The 22,580-nt window shown below is 41.5% G+C and overlaps 1 protein-coding gene across 4 annotated transcripts in view; it reads right to left on the bottom strand.

The window, feature by feature from the left end:
• Positions 1-22,580, bottom strand: part of ARHGAP24 (Rho GTPase activating protein 24) — a 337,318-nt gene that overhangs the window by 288,613 nt on the left and 26,125 nt on the right. The window lies entirely within an intron of this gene.

Below are 22,580 nucleotides of genomic sequence, written 5' to 3'. Positions count from 1 at the left end.
TTTCCAGAATAATTCCCTGTGTTGACAAGCCCTTAGTTTAAAGGGAAGCAACAAAAAAAGAACCAACATAAAATCTCCATGACAGAGAAAGATGATCGTGTCTCATGCTATAAGGTCCTCTGTTCCATCAAAGCCTTCCCCCGAACAAAGAAAGGCTTCTTACATGTAAAGGTGTAGTACACAGAAAATAGAATTGTTGCTAGGTTTACCACATAATGTAATAGATCCCCTACTGGAGGAAGGAAAGGAGGGAGAGTGTGTGTGTGGGGAGGAGGGCGGTAATCAAATGTTCCAATTAGTGCAGAACTTTTGTAGTTAAACCTTAAGTCATGAAAAACTTGACTACTTTGGGGTTTGAACATGGACATGAACCTAGAAAAGTTTCATGTAAAACTCTTTCAAAGCCTGCAACACCTTTGTCAAAACTTAAAACCATACTTTCCAGTGTCCGGATAGGCATGAATCTTCTAGACTGATTTTGCATGTGCAATATATGCTTATGTGATAAGCTTTCAAGGTCAAATAATTCCTCATTAACCCAGATGCAATGCATGGAGTTGAACAAACTCATGAAGCTTATTTTTTCCAACCTTCAATGTACTGGGTTCAAATACACCCAAATTATCAAGTGAAACTCAAGGATGCAAAACCACATGTACTGAAACAGCCTAAAATAAGATCAAACCCCATACAGCCCCTTATATAAAAGGGCAAACCCTTAACTAATACAGTAATATACAGTGCCATGACTAGGACAAAGACAGGTCAGTCAGCACAAAGGCACCTGTTTTGCTTTTTAGGAAGTTAAGAAATGGATCATCAAATAAATCAGAAGTCAGAGAATAAAACCAGCCCTGCTTCACCTCAGGTACCCCAGTTCGCTCCCCAGCAGCCAGACCTGTCTCCCTCCACAGCTAGAGGAAACTCGGTCTGCTCCTGACCCACTGCCCTCTTATAAGGGCCCGCTGAGCCCTGATTGGGGTGTGGCCACAGCTGAGCCTACTTCCCCAATCAGCCTGGGAACTGCTTGCTCCCAGCCACAGCCCTCTCCTGGGCTGTTTTAGCCCTTGAAGGCTGGAGCGGGTGACCACCTGGCTACATTGGCACTGACATCAATGTACATGCAGTAGGTATCTGGATTTCAGTTAGTGGGCCACGAATAATGTTTATTGATCTGTGTGTTTTTGCTAGATATCATGTATACATTAAATTATTCACATAATACTAAAGTAAATGAGGTGCTTGGGAGTAAACAATGTTCTTTTTTTTTTAAAAAAAGAGAGAACATCCTTTCAGGTAAAATATTCATTGGTATGATATATTCTTTTTGTTTAAAAATATATTGACAGCTACATCTCTGAAGGAGTGTAATACAAAATTAGTTGCTTCCCCCCAATTCCCTCACTCTTCAAACCATTTTCTCACATGAAATTAGTAGAAATGCGAGTCAGCTGACTTGTTTTTGGCAATTGAACCATTACACGCAATCCCATGAGACCAAATTTACAAAGGGTCTTATTGTTCTACATTTCTCCTTTACTCTCCAAACCTGAAAACTACAATCCAGATTTTGAATCAGAAACCCAAGAGTTGGCTTACTCTCACTAGTTGTTTTCACAGCTGCTTCAGCACCATCACAAAAATAAACGGCAGGAAGACCAGGTGTTGGCACTGATACAGACAGCAGAGAGGTGCGAAGAGGACATAATCCCATACTTGGTCATGTGTTGTTTATCTCAAGATAACCAACTCTCTGTCTTGCCATTGTGAGACATGAGGCAGAAAGCCATGGCATTTTCTAAATAAACAAAATAAGAGTATTTCTGAAAACCCATCTTCTGAATGAAACATAAAACTTGTTTTCTGAAAGAATCTGCCCAGTTGTCCTGGCCAAGTTCCAATTTAGGTAATTACTAGATCTGAACAAATCCTGTACACTCCATTCATTGGGGCTGTCTATTAGTGAACCCTCTTGGGTTTGCCTGGAGATATGGGGTTGTAAAGAATATACAACTAAGAAATGCTCCCACACATTCACCAGCTGCTCTTTTTCTCAATGTCACAGACCCAATCTCTACCAACCACTGCTGGTCATACTTCATTCCCTTTTCCCCCTGCCTAATGGGGCATGCAACCTTCTCCCTAGGGTCTTTAGACCGTTCCCTTAATTTTCTTTTCCAGAGGGTTGGGGGAGCGTTACTGTTTCCACCTGACAGTGATAGCGGAGAAACTTTCGCTCTCCACCAACCAGTTATCTGTATATTCAACAGGCATTTCTCATAAAATGTAGCACTTAGTAGCCACAAAATGCCTGGAGAGAGGATGGGCCCAAACAGCATCAAGTCCCAATCCACCACATTTTCATGAGCGTGAGCCATCGTTGACAGGTTTGTCTAGAAACCAGCTGGTTTCAGGTCCATTCGTGGTTCTAGCTGAAATTTTTCACAGTTTTAGTAAAACATTCCAAGTTCTTAAAACACCACCTGCCTTTTCAGTTAGATACAGTACCAGATCCTACATTCTTGCTGGTCCTCAACTGCCATGTCAGGCTCTTGACAGCCAGAGACCAACCCTGCATAGAATGGGTTCAGGATCCAAGGAACTGCCCTTTGGATGCTCCTCCTGAATGGTGCAGTGCTCACCTTAGCTGTAACTGTTTGGTGAATTGGTGGTGACCAATCTGGTTAGGCAAAAAGCAGCATACATTGGTCTGGTTATTATTCTAGAGAAAATTAATTCCTTGTCCATTACTATCCATTTTTAGATTACAGCCAGCTCAGTGTTAACCTGTCTGGACAGAACATTGAACAAGTGGCAACTGTCAAAAACTTGGGAAAAATCCTAGAGGCCCATCAAGCAAGTGTTGCAGGGACATCAGGATGAAGCTCACTACGCAGCTGTTGATCTGGAGAACTATGGCTATACCTGCTCTACCGTACAGCTGTGCAAACACAGGCACTGGGGAAGGCTGAAAAGCAATGGATTGATATTTTTGATTCTCATTGTCTTCGTCAGTTGCTCCATATTAAGTGGCTTGGCAAAAATCAACACTGAGGATATTCATAACAGATCCTACCGATTGCCTTCAGCAGCAATGGTTTTGCTTCAGAGGCTCTTGATAGAGACATATTATTAAGATGGAAAACAAGTCAACTACAAGTGTGTTTACCAAGGAATGCCACTAGACGGTCAGCGATCACACGGCTGATCACATTGGTCAGACTGCCAATAACAGACCGCAGTTTCCACGATATGCATCTGAAGAAGTGAGCTGTAGCTCACGAAAGCTTATGCTCTAATAAATTGGTTAGTCTCTAAGGTGCCACAAGTCCTCCTTTTCTTTTTGCGAATACAGACTAACACGGCTGTTACTCTGAAACGGTTTCAGAGTAGCAGCCATGTTAGTCTGTATCCGCAAAAAGAACAGGAGTACATCCAGCCAGACCAAGCTAGAGATTGATTCAGGTGGCCTTCAGTGTGAAAGGAAGCTACATCCTTTTGGGATTTGCCCTGATGATTATGATGATGGAGGTTAACTTTTGCTGTCCTTTCCACCGGGTCCTTCTTTTTTTTTAAAATTCAGAAGACAAATGTTTGTTTTTCAGCACTGTGACCATAGTAGGGGTACAACCAGCTGGGACTAAATGTGCCTAATTGGTTACAGAGAGTTTTCTGACCACTAGAAAGCACACACCATAGGTCTCTCTGTCACTTGCTAGCTCCACTGCACTGGTATGAGTCAAGAGGAGCTGACATCAGGAATCATAACATTCAAAAACTGGTAGGAGAACACTTCAACTTCTCTGGCTACTCAGTAAAAGACTTAAGGGTGGCAATTCTGCAACAGAAAAGCTTCAAAAAACAGACTCCAACAAGACACTGCTGAGCTTGAATTAATATGCAAACTCTATACCATTAACTTGCGTTTGAATAGAGACTGGGAGCGGCTGGGTCATTTGAATCTATTTCCCCATGTTAAGTATCCTCACACCTTCTTGTCAACTGTCTAAATGGGCCATCTTGATTATCACTACAAAAAAGTTTTTTTCTCCTGCTGATAATAGCTCATCTTAATTAATTAGCCTCTTACAGTTTGTATGGCAACTTCCACCTTCTCTGTATGTGTGTGTGTATATATATATATATATATATATATATATATATATATATCTCTTCTTACTATATGTTCCATTCAATGCATCCAATGACGTGGGTTGTAGCCCACGTAAGCTTATGCTCTAATAAATTTGTTAGTCTCCAAGGTGCCACAAGTACTCCTGTTCTTTTTAAGAGGGGCTCTGTTTGTAGATGACTAGCAAAACTGCTAAAAACTTACCTATATAACTCTTTGCAAGTATGATTTGTAGAGTATGTGACATGCACTCCCTGAGTCAATGTTGACTACAAAATGTCCCACCACAAAGGAGGATTTTCTGGACCGTGAAGAGGAATTTACAGAGGAACAACTACTCCTGGTCTGCTTTTGATTATTATTGGTTGGATAGGGGGCATCCATCTCCCCACTCCCATCCTATCTCATGTTCTTTACCCACCTTCCTCATTATATAATATTTAATTGTGGGGTAGGGCAGATACTTCTTCTGTGTTTAGAACAGGGGAGGGGCAATTGAGGCAGTGGGAACTGATGGTTACCTCATCTTCCTCCTGCTCTCTAGGTTTCGCTCAAATTACTTGTTCTATATAACCCACTGTGCTGAACGAAAATACATACAGCAGGACATTGGCAGTGAGAGCCTGAAGAAGCAGCTTCAGCCACATACAAAGCTGCCAGAATGATAAGCCCTAGTAACTGGAGGTCCAAATGACATGCAGAAAAATATTTCAGGTCTCACATGGGATGGCCAGCGGGGGAAATTCAGAACATCTGCAAAGTCTGGTGAACTGAAGCATAGAGCAGTTAATTGATTTGCCAAAGGTCAGAGAACAAGTCAGAGGCAGCCTCAGGAACAGAAACTAGATGTCCTGATTCCCAGATCCCTACCCTAACCATTAGGATAGGCTGCGTCGGAAGGTCTGAAGACACTGAAAAGCCTCTTGATCTTGTTTATCATGTGTCATACAGTATATGGAGGAAGAGTCACCATTCCCCTCCCCTCAGAAGGACAATTTGATGTGTACATGCTGTATTGTGAACACTTAATGTTCGCTGACTTCATTAACACATGAATGGATTAGAGCTGGCAGGCACAATCTCAGAAGATCATTGCTGTACATAGAGAAATAATTTTTGTGTTACTCTTTCTTATCAAAGTGTGATAGCAAAGTTCATCTGAGCATGGATGTCACCAGGTTTCTTGAATAATGCACCGCTGAGAATGTAACTGGACAGTCTGCTCTCTCACAAAATGAAAACAGGAATTCTTCCTTCATCTTTTGTACAGCAGTTCAGGGTCATAGTCAGGCTTTCCACACTTGGTGTAAAATTTCCCAATGGGATGGTGTGTTACAAATTATAATGGCTAAAAAATATGCCCAGAGAAATTTTAGTTTGACAACAGCTGAGAAGAAACAAAACCCTGCTGAAATTAAGTGGCCCCTGGGCAAATCAAATTGGAACTGCTATTTAACTGACATCCTGAAGGATGAGTAAAGACAGAACAGCCTTTTTGTAAAAGGAGAGAAGAATCCAATGCAAACACTGCAGTGGGGAAACAGGACTGTTCAAAAATGAAGGAGCAAGCAGGCTCTGGAAAGAGTGAGGCTTGTGGCTATTGGGGTGGAGGAGGGAAGGAGATGGGATTGTTTGCTACTTACATTACACGTTAAATTCATCTCATTCTTACAGTAAATACTGCCCTCAGCAAAGTACCAAGTCTGGAAATGACATGGTATCACTGAAAGTACAAATTGGCCAACGCAGTGATATGCATTACAGAGGTCAGACCTGTAGTAGTGTGGATACAGAGGAAAACTGATGTATCTACTGATGTGTGGGTGTTTGGGGTAGGAGCACCTACTGGTGAATGTTTTAGTTCAACCCATCTCTACTGAAACTGTTATTTTACAGTGTTTGTGTATATACCTATAAGGTAAGAGCCAAGTAACAGCAAAAGCAACAGCACATTACTCTTGTCCAAAGGAAAACATTGTAAACATTAAGTTTACAGCTCACATCTTTTTAAATAAAAAAGTCAGTGTATATATTTTTGTCATATTTAATGCTAATTATGTTTAATGTTGATTCATTTTCTGCTACTTTGATCACGGAACTAAGATGATCCCTTCTCAGTTAAAAAAGTTACATATCAGCAAATTTGGGTATTCAACTATCTAATTGGAAATTGTCATTGCCTCGATCGTATAAAATATTAGCCACACTGACACTGAGATTTCCATGTTCGTATTTTGGAGACAGTGTAGTCAATGTTTTTAAAAGCTGAGATGTGTGTCTTTCCACTGAGGAAGCCAGCTAATCAGTGCCATTGCTTTGTAGCTGGCGTTTCAGTTCTCTGCCCAGGAAAAAATGAATTTGTATTCATGGAATTAACATTTCACTTGGTTAAAAGCCACAGAGGTTTCCTTTACATATCTGAGAGAAGCAGGGAATATCTGTTATGTCATCCTAGCAGTCACATGTAAAGTAATATAATTCCTCTATTTTATGTTACATTTGTTCATGTTTGCACAGCCATTTCTAGCTGTGAAAACCCCATACAAATGCTATTATTATATACCTCTTTCCTGCCTTTCCTTTTGCCTCATGCCAGCATCTTCACCCTTACACTTGCCTCCTACACACCTCCATAAATATTTAGGAATTGTACTTGCTCGTACAGTTCTTTCTTACGAGACTAGGACCAATACTTTGTGCCTGTACCAAGGTCTTTTGCCAGGCAGAGATTATTTGGGAAATGCCTCTTAATTGTGTGGTACAGACATTGCCCAATATTAGACCCCAAAACTCTGCCTGAATGTCATTTATGTATATACACATTTGAAAAGATTCCTAGACCAAAAAAGAAAGACAGGTTTTACTATAAAGAGACCGAGAGAGAGAGAAAGACAAGCTTTACTATAGAAGAACATATGTAGCTATAGCTTTAGATTTTTAAAAGTGCTTACATGACTTTGAAGCCTCGGTCAATTTAGAAAACAGTACTTAGGCCCAGATTTGTAAGGGTATTTAGGCATTGTTCTGCTCAGTGTAACAAGACTCAAGTAATTTTCAAAGGTGATATAGGCACTTCGTCTCATTTTCACTCTCTCTCTCTCCCCCTCTCTCTCTCAACCATTGACTATTTCTTGTAATTATGAATGACAATGAATTACCACTATGAATGACGACAGCAGGGCTACCACTACCACCAGTATCTCTTCCTCCAACTGTTTTGTGAATGATACCGAAGCCCCGAAAAAAATTGACTGAAAATATTCAGAAAATTTGTGTCAAATTCATGAATAGTTTCAGGTTGACCAGAACAGTATTTTTCAACAGACTACTCACCTGAAAAATTTCACTCATCTATACTTAGGAACATTAATCTCATTGAAAGTCAACAGGATTTAGGCTTCTATTTACAGCCCAGGGGAGTTAGGGCACTCACTCAGGGTGTAAGAGGCCCAAGCTCCTTGCTCCAATAACTTAATTTATGCAGAGTGGAACAGCTTTAAACAGTAGAGCTTGAGAGAGACCCACACCAGAATATCCTAGAGCCCCGTGGCGAAGGCACTCTCCTGCAGTGTGGAAGACCCAAGTTCGAATTCCTTCTTCACATCAGGCAGAAGAGAAAACTAAAACTGGGTTTCCCACATCCTAAGTGACTGCCCTTACCACTGGGCTAAAGGTTATAAGAAGGTTTCAGAGCAGCAGCTGTGTTAGTCTGAATTCGCAAAAAGAAAAAGGAGTACTTGTGGCACCTTAGAGACTAACCAATTTATTTGAGCATAAGCTTTCGTGAGCTACAGCTCACTTCATCGGATGCATATATAAAGCCAACTTTATAACAATATAAAGCCATCTCTTAGAGCTTGAAATGTACAGAGCCCCAAGACCCATCCTTACTGCTTGGTGGATCCACAGTACTCACCAGAAAATCATTTAAATTGGTATTGTGCTCATTTTTACGGAGAGTGGGAGGAAGAAATGGACGTCAAGAATACTGTAGCAATGAAGGGGTTCCATAAATTGTCTTATACTTGCAATAGGAAAATCAAGCACCAACACTTGACTTTTCTCCCTCTCTTTGCATGAGATTTAGGTGAAATCAAGGACTCTGTCACCTTCTAAGTTGGTGATTCAAAAACAAGAGGAGCACTAGTCCCTTTTACAAGATATCCCGTGCTGCCGAAGGCCAACTTTGATTCCTGCAAACATCAACGAATGGCAAAACAGCTTCAAGCATGCATTATGGATTCAGAAAGAGAGAACCAATTGTATTATTCAACTTTAACATTTTAGCATGGAAGTAGAAATAGTGTGCTCTATGAGCCACATAACACCCTCCAGCTATTGCTTGTAATGTAGTCTGGAGTAGTACTCAGTACTACAATAGAAGTTTTCATGTTTTCAGCCCACAGGATAAAAGCCCAGCTGAACACTCCCAAACTTTGAGGAAGCTCTTATCTGAATCCAAACTTTGTGGTTAGACCCTCTCTCTATAATAACTGAAACCTAAGTTACTGATCCAAAGCACCCTGTGCTTTGAATCCAAATCTGGATCCAGCTCCAAACCCATCCCTTGGGTACGGCAAATCGGGGGCGACCACTCTGGGCCTCGTGATTTGGGGGGTCCTGTGGACCAGTGCAATTGGCCAGTGCGGTCAGTCCCGGAAATGACGGTTGGTCCCAGAAGTGACAGATTCATCACTTCCGCCCCAGGCCCTGCACCCCTCTAGGGACGGCCCTGGACATGGCCTATTTCTAGCTGCAATGTAGGAGCAGATGAGCATATCATCATATTTGTTCCTGTCACTGCCATTAAAGGGTAAAGTTTAAAGGGATTTGAGACAGGATGAGCTACTCAGGATAAAACAGGTGAGACATTTGCATTTCCAGTTGAAAAGGTGTATGGTGATAATGTGTATCACACCTGTTGCTTTGGTGTACGCTACCCAAGGAGGAGGTCTCGGACGGGACAGGAGCACTGAATTTAGACACATGCCCCCAGGGGTCAAATCAGGGCCAAGTAGACAGGATAATAGGGTCTGGCTGCTTCTTACGAGTCCAATTCAGGGTAAAGCTTGGACACCAAACAAAGCCTCTCCCCCTGTCTTAACACAAGACGACCAGCTTGGTCAGGGCCTAACCAACTGCACCCTTTTGTTTGAGTTATCAAAAGACTGTTATGTTTATTTTGTGGAAGGTCAGGCCCAAGTGGGCCATCCCGAGTCAAGATGCTTCAGCAGACATGGAGGTCCTGCAACAGACTAGTACTGACTGGCTGGCTAGCTAACTGAACAAAGCATCAACTCCTACGGGCTGCTTGTTTAAAGACTCCTGCAGGAAAGAAGCACAGCAAGACCTCAACCTGCAGCCAATGTGAATGTGATACCAAACATCAGCACGTTGCATCTGCATAGTTCACCCAGCATCCTTTCCCTGCGACAGAAGGAGTCTATGAATGCAACCTATGAATACAAATCGCCCCTCCACTGAGTGACTGAGCTCTCATCAATGACATAAAATAATTATGAGAACAAAACGTCAAGAGGAAATGACTAATGTAGCCCTGCTTATATTACAGAGCCTGCTTTTTATTTAACTAATCATTTGGAGTGCAGAGTCTTAGCACACCCAGGGGACAGTAATTTGTCATCTTCATTCACATGTCTTATTATTTCAGACTAGTTCGGTTACTGGAACACAGGTTTCTTTTTCTCTATTTCAGCCAATTGTAGCTCAGTTCCCTTCTTGGGGATGCTAAGGAATGAGCACGGCTCTGCAACAAAGCACATTCATGCTCTCAATCTCTCTCTTGCTGTGTAGATGGTTATCCTTTACAAAACCTCATATATTAGATTTTGAGTGCCTGAATGGTTTTGATCAAGATCTGATTTTGGCCTCTTTCTATTTCATATCAAAATGGACGAAACCCAAAATTCCGTTGAATCCAGGTCTCATTTTATTCAACCTCCTTCCCCAAAGTTTGGAGGAGGTGGTAATCTGATTTTGGTTATGATTTTGGGCCTTGTCTATTGTCTAAATAACCAGCTACAAATGTTTAAAGAAACTAACCATCCTGTTTTACCAGTAGTGTACTATATTCCACATTGCCTAGCATTAAAGACTATACTCAGTACATCTCCAAGGCTTATATCCCTCTCCCAAAAAAGGCATCCTATCTACCACAGCAGCACATGGCTGTTTTATCTTTCAGCAGTTACCTATTAGGCATTAATAGGGAAACTAGCATATTAGGCTTGTGTATGCAGACCGGAATGTTTTTTTTTGTTTTTTAAGGAGCTGCAAAAAAAAAAAAAAAAAAAAGCAACAAGCTACTTCTATTATACACAAGCATTTTACTTTACTATAGAATTTTATACCCTAACTGTCAAGCCAGTTTCTAAACTAAAATTACCTACTGATTTAGTCAGCTCCTACAATTGCTGTTTTTCCTACAAAAATTTAAAAAAATTGTACTCTACAACAGGTCATCCAATGACAGATCATGTGTCATGGCCAGCGCAGCATAACCTATAAAGCATGAGAATAAAGGTTTAGAAGACTGATCAATCCTATGTTTATATTTACAGGTGAACTTGAGTTGACAGACTCATCACAGAGAGCGACTAGGCTTCCAGTGCTAGCCTCATTCATTCTCATTAGTTTACTGTGCCACCCGCATTGTTGACACACTCCTCGGTGGCATGGGACCAGCTGCTCCTCAGCGGCAGGTGAGGATACACCTTTCACCCCTAGAACTGGCTCCTCTTCTTCCACATTAAGTAGATGTCCTGTTTTTAGTGAGACAGTCCTGCATTTAAGCCCTCTTCCTTTTTGTTAAATACAGGAAAATTGTCCCGCGTTTGCTGCCTCCCCGTGATTTCAGTACCAATTGGTCCTGCTACTGGCCGGATCCCTGCTTGCCCACCAGTGGGAGTGGGGAGTCGATGATGGGGGTGGGTGTGCAAGGCTGATGGCAGGAAGCTGCAACACGTGGGGCCGGAGGGCTCCCTGTGCTGGTTCATCAGCACAGCCCCCACTGTGTGCCGGCTCTTGGCCAGCAGGGCCCCGCCGCACCCCACTCCACGCACCTGCTGTGCCCCCTGCCCAGCACCTGGGGGTCCCAGATCAGCCCCTGCGGGAAGATCTCTGCTCCCTGGGTGGAGGGGCTCCGCTGGACCCTTGGCAGGGCAAGTGGGCTGCAAGCACCATTTTCACCATGCACGGGCGGGCAGCGGGGGAGCTTGGACCGGGACCAGGGGGAGAAAGGGGTTGCAGGCTGACAGCAGTGGAGGGGCTTGGGCTGGGCCCGGGCACCAGTGGAGAGAGGGGCCTCAGGTTTGTCCTGCATGGGCGGGAGGCAAGGAGGGCTCAGGCCAGCCCCACACACTGTGGGGAGAGGGTGGCCTCAAGCAGCCTGCGCATTGGGGAGCTGGGGAGGTTCCATACATGGGGGAGTGGCGGGGATGCTGGAGGACCTCAGCCCGGCCCTGTGGGTGGGAGGCAGGGGGGGCTGGGGCTCGGCCAGGCTGGGGCTGTCCCATTTTCCCTTTGGGAAAATATGGTCACCCTAACCTGAAGCAAACCCCACTAACTTCACACAACTGGGCTATCCACACTCTTCTGTTTCACTCTACCCCAGCACTACCATCTGCTGACATATGAGACAGGGGGCTAACTAAAAAGATTTAAAAATGTATAGAGGAGACCAGGCTTCCACATATTTACCAGATCACTATATAAGAGAAAAAGTTATAGAAAGGTTAGTTCTCAGCAATTCCTCCTTACATACCATTTATTTTAGACCCAAGTTTATGTCTGTCCCACAGAGACCTGGGGACATTTAAAATTTTATTATTGAAAATTATTTAAAGGACGAATCATGAAACTGAGGGTGCAGAAGAAACATTTAAACTGGCAGAAGAAGTGACTCTCCACCATATGTTACAATGTTATGCCTTCTATTTCTTTAGTCTCTCACTTTGGTTCTTTGGACACTGTCTGATGGAGAGACACAAAGAGATACACACATTTTTTAAAAAATAAGGAACACACCCATGGGTATTACATTTATACAGCTGGTCAGAAAACTTATTAAAACACTTTTTGTTGGAAAACACTGATTCATCCCAACTGAAGCTTTTTTGTGGAGGTGTATTGGTTTGGACAGTCCAAAATGGAATTTCTGGTCAGAGAGTGAGACCAGAATAGCAAATAGCCCTGATTCAGAGCATGGAATTGAACCTGTGTCTCCCACATCCCAGGTGAGTGCTCTAATTTAAGCACCAAGGTACAGAGTCATTCTCTCTCTTTTTTTCTCTTTTCTCTCCCACCTCCCTCTTTCTCTCCCCCAAGTCCTTTCTAGTTCAATGAATGTTCAATTATTTCTGCATAGTGGAATAGTTCTATGAGAGAGAGACAGACAGACAACCATAGCTGCAATGGTTAGGGCCCTCAGCTGGGTTGTGGGAGACCCAGGTTCAAATCTCTTGCTATGCAGGATTTGAAGCAGGGACTTGAACCTGGATATCCAACAACACAGATGAGTACCCTCATCAGTGGACTATTGGCTGTTCTGGAATTGGTGGGTGTATTTTCGTGAAAATTTTTGAAAGGTCTCTGTGGTGTTCCAATGCTGAACGAAAACAAACTCTGAAACCTTGATTTGTGTGCGTGTAACAGAATTCTTGTTTTCTGGCCAGCCCTAATTATTTACCATAGGTAACGCTGGTAGCCTGATAATCCATGCTCAAATAGAAGAATACACTGTATTGCTAGTTCTATCAACCAGCCTGAAATTCAATTAAATATCAAGTAACTTTTCAACACATGATCACTCTCAGAAAAAGCAAAAGTCAACACCAAAAATTATGTATTTTACAATAATTTTCCATACAGTGTTACTCCTAACTCCTTACATTATTAATTGTGCTGTTTATTTACTTTTCGCATTTCACTCTGTTTGGACAGCAAAGCAGTCTGTTTCATTTCAAGTTTTGTATATAGTCAACTGCACTTTCATGCTTTGGTACAATTTCGCCCTGTCTGGATTTCCCACATTGCAGGAGAAATGTACACATGAAAAATTGTTTCCAATTTTGGTGGATCTGGTTGGGCAAAATCAGGAAAAAGTGGGAGTTTTTGTATCTCAAGAGGAATGAAAAATCATTTATGTACTGCATCATGTGTTAAAGCAATCATGTCATTGAACCCACTACTACAAAAAGAAAACAAACAATGAGTTAGCCTGATAACAGACACAAATTCTGCAGTGGCTACACATTTGTGTAATGGTTTACACTGAGGCAAGTTCACTCTGATTTCAATGCAGTTACATCAGAGTGGAAATTTGGTCTATAGCATTTTTATGACCAACAGGTTATATTTACACTCTTCCTGATCGAACAACGCTGCAGAACAGCCAGTAACTTCACTGAGCACTGCCAAGATGGGGAGAAGTCATGAACAGAAAATCTACAGTCCATGAAACGAAAAAGTAGTCTGTTCTCCAAGGCACTTGGTGTTTGACCTTTCTTCCTCTTTATTCATCTGCAAACCTAAATGAACCATATGTGAATGCAAGGCAATCTCTTTCATTTCTGCAATAAATCTACTATAGCAACAGTTTATTTGTCCTTGACCAGCTAATGACCCAACGGATAACTCTCTCAAAGAGTGAGCTAGTAAGTTACTCCTTGACTGTACACATTCTAGTCCTCATTGCCTTATAGAGACACACAAAAGACTGGCTCTGGTTCATTTGAGGTCACCACAGCCTTTCCAAATTAGTAGTCCATTCAGAACCTTTTAGGGATGTAAAAATGGGGGAAATAAAGGGGTAATGAAAAATTCCATCTTCCCCTCCAAAAGAATTTACACTGAAAACACAAAACCATTCCACCCACTATCCTTCCCCTTTCACGAATGGATCTGTAGGTTATAGAGAAAGATGTGTGAAACTATGCACCAGCCCGAACTATTCAATTCATGACACTTGGGAAAGGAGACTGTACCATAAGCGGATAATGAAAACCTCTGGCAGTCAAATCCATACCCTTCTATTCTGCCTACCGGCATTATGAATTACAAGCCCACAAAAGAGCCTGACAACCTTCAACGGCACATATGCTACATAAATCTTGTATCCTTCATGTATAAGATGTAACAATAGAAACCTCAAGCAGCATTAAATGCTGGCCCAGATCTATTCACTGAGGAAGAATCCTCTTTTTAAAAAGCAAGGAAATCTAAATGACTAGAGGTAAAGGGCAGCCAGAGTCTCTAATTAAATTGGTTTTGAATAGCTAAGTGAATAGTCTTTTAAAAAAAAAAAAATAAAAACCACACAAAACCAAAAAATTAGCTTTGCTAGTGAAGTTAGCTCAGATACATTATTCTGCAAGATATACCTTGAGGAAAGGTAGAGAAAAGCAGCTGGCAGCCAAACCAGAATGATGGACTCCATGGACTAATTAACTTCTGCACATATTTGTCCTCTCTCAAATAAAGCAACTAGTAATAAGTTGCAGATCTGGAGGATGAACCGGGAGGTTGAGCAGCACGAGTTTGAGACTGAGAGTAGGGGTAAAATTTTGAAATTTAAGCCACTTAGTGACTTAGGCTCCTATGTTCCATTTTTAAAAGAGGGACTTTGGCACTCAGTAGCCTAAAGTCTCACTGAAAGTCAATGGGACTCGGGCATCTAAGTCACTTAGGCACTTTTGACCTTTCCTGCAAAGTCACCGGGGCTGAGAGTGCTCTCTGCAAAGCCATATACATGATTCAGGAGGAGATCCTACAGAGTAGTGGTCACCCTAATATATTATTAGTCTATGTGAAAAGAATATATTTTTCATTAGCAGATGTTAGGTGAAACCTGCATACCTCACGCTGCTGCAGTCAATTTCTGCACAGGCCAATCACATTTGGATGACCTGCTACTGTTGTGTTGCTTCATACATACTCCTCTGGGTTACTCAGGAAGTAAGATAGTCAGATGATGTTGAGCTTTTGATGGCAAGGAGAGAGAACAGAAGGACTGGGAGGGGACAGATCCTCCATGATACAAAACAAGAAAGGAGGAACCATATTTACTCCAAATTATAAATGAACAATAAGATGTGCAAAGAAGATATCATTTAAAATGGTTGTCTCTTTAAACAGACATCTGTTAACTTTTGTCTTTGGCTTACTGCCAGCTCAATATAAAAGCAATACATATGTACAAGCTAAGAGTTGCTAACAAGATCATTCACATGCTTTTAGGATCATTACTAGCTTGATCATGATTCCACCTCAGTCAGAAATCTCAGTATGATACATCATTTGAACATCTCAAAGCCCCTTACAATGAGAGCTGAGATAGTGTGGGAAATGACATAGATCACATTTTTGAAAATATTTTCTATCCATTCAAACTTTATTTCCATTAAAAAACAGATGCTGAGGAGAAACTGATCAACCTATTTCCATTGCATTCCTAAAACTACAGCCCAAGCTGCACCCTCTCTCTTGAATTTTTTACCTTGAAAAATAGTGGAGTGTGGTAGGTCAGTGAAAGAGGGGAAAATGAAGTGAGAGAATGTGATCAGGTAAACATATAGTCTAGGCTAAGGTCACTGCAAGTCAGAGCAACACAGTGATAGGGACTGGAGCAATTGAGGTGCTGGTTGAGGTATAAATTCCCAAGCAGTCAAGAAAAATAAAGGGCACCTAGAAAGCCAGATGGTGGTGTGCGAAGACTGATAAGGTGAGGATTCAGAAGGGAACTACAGCTGTTTAAAATATAACTTTGAAAAGCCCCTGGACATGACTGTGAAAGTTACTAAGGAAACACTCCAACCAGACAGAAACCTCATGGTAAGGGCTAAATTCTTCTTCCTGTGACACTGGATTACATCTGAAGCACTGAAATAAATGGATTTGCTCTCAGTTTATATTCATATAAATGAAAGAAGAACTTGCCTGTAAATCTAGAAATAGACATATTTTTGTGTTTCTATAGACTACCCTTTCATCTAGTATATTACCCTGTGAGCCATGCCATTAAAGTCAATGGGATTACTCAGAGAACTGTACTACTCAATAGAAGCAGTAGACGTGGTATATCTTGACTTTAGTAACGCTTTTGATACTGTCTTGCATGACCTTTTAAGAAATAAACTAGGGAAACACAACTTAGATGGAGCTACTACAAGGCGGGTGCATATAACTGGTTGGAAAACCATTCCCAGAGAGTAGTTATCAGCGGTTCACAGTCAAGCTGGAAGGGCATATCGAGTGGGGTCCCACAGAGATCAGTTTTGTTCAATGTCTTCATCAATGATTTAGATAATGGCATACAGCATACACTTATAAATTATGCAGACGATTCCAAACTGGGAGGGGTTGCAACCAAGTGCTTTGGAGGATTGGATTAAAATTCAAAATGATCTGGACGAACTGGAGAAATGATCTGAAGTAAACAGGATGAAATTCAACATGGACAAATGCAAAGTACTCCACTTAGGAAGGAACAATTAGTTGCACACATACAAAATGAGAACTGACTGCCTAGCAAGGAGTACTACGGAAAGGAATCTGCAGGTCATAGTGGATCACAAGCTAAATATGAGTCAACAGTGTAACACTGGGGCAAAAAAAACAAACATCTGTCTGGGATGTATTAGCAGGAGTATTGTAAGCAAGACACGAGGAGTAATTCTTCCGCTGTACTCCACGCTGATTAGGCTTCAATTGGAGTATTGTGTCCAATTCTGGGCACCACATTTCAGGAAAGATGTGGACAAATTGGAGAAAGTCCAGAGAAGAGTAACAAAAATGATTAAAGATCTAGAAAACGTGACCTATTAGGGAAGATTGCAAAAACTGGGTTTGTTTAGTCTGGAGAAGAGAAGTCTGAGGGAGTGGGGACATGACAACTGTTTCCAAGTACATAAAAGGTTGTTACAAGGAAGAGGGAGAAAAATTGTTCTCTTTAACCTCTGAGGATAGGACAAGAAGCAGTGGGCTTAAATTGCAACAAGGGTGGTTCAGGTTGGACATGAGAAAAAAAATTCCTAACAGTCAAGCTGGTTAAGTATTAGAATAAATTGCCTAGGGAGGTTGTGGAACCTCCACCGTTGGAGATTTTTAAGAGTAGATTACACAAACACCTGTCAAGAATGGTCTAGATAATAGTCTAGATAATGGTCCTGCCATCAGTGCAGGGGACTGGACTGGACGACTTCTTGAAGTTCCTTCCAATCCTATGATTCTATGAGTACAAAATGGCAGAATCTAGACTTTCAGCCAACTACAATTTATTTTAGATTAAAGGAAAACAAGACAAATTAAAGTAAAATCTCCAAAAGCGAAAGTACACTGTGGGTGTCTCTGTGACAGGCTGCAACAACTCAGAACAAAATGGCTTCCCCATCTTGCACACAGGAAGAGGTCTTAAAACTGCAAAGGTGCTGTATCCAGAAAGCAAGAGCATCATAATTATATAAACCACAGTGACCAGATCCCTTAGGACACAATCCTCCCTATCAAAATTCATTATTTTATATACTTTTAAATGTCTCTCCTTCCTCTGACAAACAAAAGGAAACCTAGCACATGTGAACCACCCTTAATAGCAAACCAGCATAAGAGCAAGACGGAAATAAAACAATCCTGAAAAGAAATACATTTTATTTTTCACATTTCCAAGGGGTTGTTCTATAACAAACTGCTTTCCTAAATTTTAAAAGATTTGTTTCCTGACATCGTCCTTTCAGCATGTTTGAGTGGACAGGATTTTACTTTAATCCACCAGACTCCAGAATCTCTTTGTACTGGTATGTTTTGTTGACTATAACAGTGACACCCACTTGCTCAAATTGATCACTTCATGCAAGTCTGTATAGCAAAAACAGGACAGTTAATCTTTACATTCTTCATTCCTCCTTAATCTGCAGCAATGCCATGCTACACAGATGCTATTCGGTCAGTTATATTCCCAGTGTATAAGCGATTCAGCATGTGAAGAATATCTCTGTTAAAACAAATAAAGCTGTCTTTTAACCTCTTATCTGATTAACCAAAGCATTTCATGAGTATCTCAGGGGTTATACAACCAAGGATGCTGTTTGATAACGTCACTTTCAGCAATTCATCTCGCTGCTTATAGCATTTCTGCCTGTTCTATTATAGAAGCTTATTCAGAACCCAGAGTCTCTCTCTCAAAGCTCACTACTAGCTATTATAAGAAACATCACAGTTCACCTCCTGTAGTTTTTATTCTTTTGCCCTCATATGCTGCGTTTTACACACCATACGTGTTCTCCAGTACCCAGGAAAGACAGCAGTTTCCTCCTATGTAATTTATAATTGAAATTCTGACAAATGCTCCTCACTCAATTTTACAAACTTGAGAGGAGCAAAAAGCAGCAGGTATAAGGAGGAGGGTCGTGGTGGTGGGTTAGCCCCAACTCTGAGGCATGCTTCATCCTGTAAGCCCTTCTGCAGGTGCTCCATGGGGGACTGGACACTGCAAGCCAGGCTTACTGCATCTCATTTCAACCCTACCCACATTCTGAAATTGAGATGATCATTGAGATCTATGGAACAAAGATAAATGGTAGTATTAGAAACAACCACCAGTTCAGGAAAGCATTCATGCACACACTTCAGTGAGTTTTAAATACATGCTTAAGTGCTTTCCATAATTGGGAGTCTTTTCTTGACTCAGGAATACATAATTATTATTAGTTAAAAACTATCATCCATAGTATGTGTCTTGCCCCTTTTACCCAACAGCCCCAAACACTGGACAGCCCATAATTAAGCCTCACTGTCCCTGAGGTAGGCAAGCATTATACAAGTTGTACAGCTTCATAGACTGAGGCACATAAAATATAACACAAACTCCTAAAGTAAGCACATGGACTGCGTCAGGAGCAGAACCCAGAATTCTCAACTCCCAGATCCATTCTACAACAAACCTTTCGTTTGGAAGCATTCACTAAGATAGGATTACTTTCTAAACATGGTTTCAGAGTAACAGCCGTGTTAGTCTGTATTCGCAAAAAGAAAAGGAGTACTTGTGGCACCTTAGAGACTAACCAATTTCATGAAAGCTCATGCTCAGATAAATTGGTTAGTCTCTAAGGTGCCACAAGTACTCCTTTTCTTTTTTCTCAACATGATATTCATGTTGGTATCTAGACAGATCAATTCAAGTTCTTATTATCATACATCCTCAGGATATAGTACTTTCAAAAGATGTTTTCTCCTTTGTATACATTTTCTTTTCTTCTTTCAACTAACTATCTGTGTGCACTGAAAATTTTTAATTCCAAATTGTAATAAGACAACTCACCATATCTATAGCTGTGGTTCTTGCTGTCCTATTCAGAGTCACAGCAGCATTCTGGAGCTGTTTTTGACTGAACAGTGAGAGTTCTATTCATCGGACTAGTTTATGTGTCCAATGTGGTCTAGTCTGACAAACCCTTTCCAGGCCGCCTTGGATCTTCAAACCAACTACAGTAACTCCCCACTTAACATCCTCTCACTTAACATTGTTTTGATCTTATGTCCCTGCTCAATTACAGAACATGCTCCATTTAAAGTTGTGCAATGCTTTGCTATAATGTTGTCTGGCTGCTTGCTTTGTCCACAGCTGGCAGCCCCCCTATCAGCTCCCCTACGCCACCCCCACAGTGCCTCCCACTCGCCAGCAGACCTCACAGATCAGCACCTTCCCCCTCCTCCTCCTGCCCACGGCAATCAGCTGGCTTGCAGCGTTGTGGGGGGGAGCGAGGGCTTGGAGCGCAGGCTCCCCCTCCCTCCCCTGCATCTTGAATGCTGCAAGCCAGCTGATTGCCGCAGCCAGGAGGCAGGGGAGGGAGGGGGGAGGAGTGAGGACGCGGCGTGCGGAGTAAAGGGGGAGGAGTGGGGGAAAGAAGAGGTGGGTTAAGGGTGGAGGCTTGGGGGAAGGCATGGAGTGGGCAGGCCGAGGGTTGAGCCCCCCACCCCTGGTGCTTGCAGAGTAGGGGAAGCTGCCGTTGCCGCTGCACAACATGCTTCTCCTAGCTTACAGCACCTTCAGCCTCCTTGCCTGCCTCATTGTCTCCAGTGCCAGTGGGCTGTGCCCATGTGGGTTAGGCGGGGGCACCTCCCAACTACAGTACTGTACTACATGGCAAAAAAAATTTCCCTGGAACCGAACCCCCCTATTTACATTCATTCTTATGGGGAAATTGGATTTGCTTAACATCGTTTCACTTAAAGTCGCATTTTTCAGAAACATCACTACAACGTGAGGAGTTACTGTAGTTAGCAAACTGTACTGGCATCCCAAATAGAAAAGGCTTTACTAGCAGTAATTTCAAAGTGATTGAACATCATTCATATAACTCATTTAAAATGAATCATAAAGCTTCTCAGTTCTTTGTAAAGAGACCAAGTGGCTGCTCTCTGACAGGGAGGCATGTTTATCACTCATTATTACAAAGATAATTTAGTCCTCATAAAAAGTGCAAGACTGATGATAATGAGGACGAAGTTCTCCATGGAGTCACAGGACAAATGCAGCAAAGGCAGTGGCAATGCAAGCATATGCACTTGACAGTGCAATCTTGGGGCAGCAAGCGCCGGCCTTCTCCTTACAACACAAATCTTTAGCCAGCTTCATCAGCGTTATCTTGTCCTTAAAATGCTGCAATTCATTAAATACACAATTTTCTAAATATATAGTTGTTCTTATGGGTGGAGAAAAAGAGAGAGAGAGCTCTAATACAACCAACCTATTCAAGGCTAGCCTTTAAGCCTCAGATCTTCAAAGCAGTAGTTAGCACGCTGTGCTGGTGCCCTGAATATAGACAATGCTTTAATATACAAATACGCACACTTTATCGATATATCCAGCGGAGAGAGAGAAAAAATATGCAAGACAATATACTACGGTATAAAGCTTTTATTAGGATGAGTTTGGGATGGATGTGTTACTTGTGAGTGGTGAGGTCACAGGTAACATTATTCAAGTCCCCTTAAAAATATAAAAAGGGTGTAAGGCAGGGGCTGCTCTGGTTGATGGTCCCCTAAGCTCCCCTGAGATAGTGCCATTCTTCTCCAGCAATACCACTTCCAAGAAATTATTAAGTACTGAATGAAATTCTTGTATTTACTGACTGTTACATCGAAGAAAGGTAGATATTCACATTACTAATCTGAAAAAAAGTGACCTGTCATTTACTAGCTTGAAAAGAGAACTTCTACTACCAGCAAAATAAAGAAACACATGTTAAGTCTCTACACATACAGGGTCTGAATATGTGGCAGTATGTTTCACTCAACGCAGGGCAGAGTCTAAACAGCACAAAAGAGCTCACAATACAAAAGATTTCACATCTATGACCAATATACAGCATAGCTTCACAACGAATAAATCTTATCAGACATACTACAGGGAAAAAAGTTAAACTATGTCATATTAGGGGATAGTGTTCCGTGGGTACTACAATGATCGGCATTAGGTCTGGTTTTTATTTAACATCTACATTGCTCATCTTGAAGAGGAAATAAAAACAGGTTAATGACATTTTCTCATTAGGAAGAGCACAAATACTAATATCAGTGCAGATGAAGAAATAATAGAAGAAAACTAAGAAACATGGAGAGAAAACAGAAGATTAATATTTGAAAAAATGCAAGCTATCATATCGGGGGTAAAATAATCTGAAACTGATATACTCATTTGGTGGAAGAAATCTGGAAAGCAGTATTTCTGAAAGAGACCTAGCAGTGATAATAGATCACAAATTATGCATACATTAGTAATGCAATTCCATATGGGAAAACAATAAAGGTCAATGTAATACTGGTCTGCCTACTGATTTTGATTCTTGGGCACCTTTCAACCAGAAAAATATTGATGAACTTGAAGAAGTCCAAAGAAAAGAAACAAAAATTAGCAGGAGGCTGGCTTGGTGAAATGATGAGCAAGTGAACACAAAAACAATCTACACTTATTTGAAGGTTGCAATCACTAAGATACCAAGGCAATTATTTAGGGTGGTGAAAGAGGAGAAGGGTAGACATCAGGAATGCTTCTTGATACCGATTCATATTAGGCTGTAGAAAAGTCTCCCAAGGGGAGTGGTAGAAACTTCATTTGGTTGGGGTATTAAAAAACTAGACTGAAAAAACCCTACCCACTAAAAATATTCAATAGGGAACACTCATGCAAGTTCTTCAGAGCAAGGAGTTAATGTGCAACATTCAGCACAATGGGTTTTTCAAGCTTGGTTGATGTTTCCAGGAACTGCTCTGCTAAGAAGTAAGTAATGGGTTATTCAGTCCATCTTCCTGCCTAATACATCTTCTCCACTCCTGATGGCTCTGATTCCATCAACCCAGCACTTTTCACAAGCACCACATTACATGAAAGCTGTACGTATAAATGAAATAACGAAAATATTGTACCATTTAC

The sequence above is a fragment of the Lepidochelys kempii genome, chromosome 4 (assembly GCF_965140265.1).
Source record: "Lepidochelys kempii isolate rLepKem1 chromosome 4, rLepKem1.hap2, whole genome shotgun sequence".
NCBI lineage: Eukaryota > Metazoa > Chordata > Testudines > Cheloniidae > Lepidochelys > Lepidochelys kempii.
The sequence above is the reverse complement of the archived record's forward strand: the minus strand, read 5'-3'. Positions and strand labels throughout refer to the sequence as shown.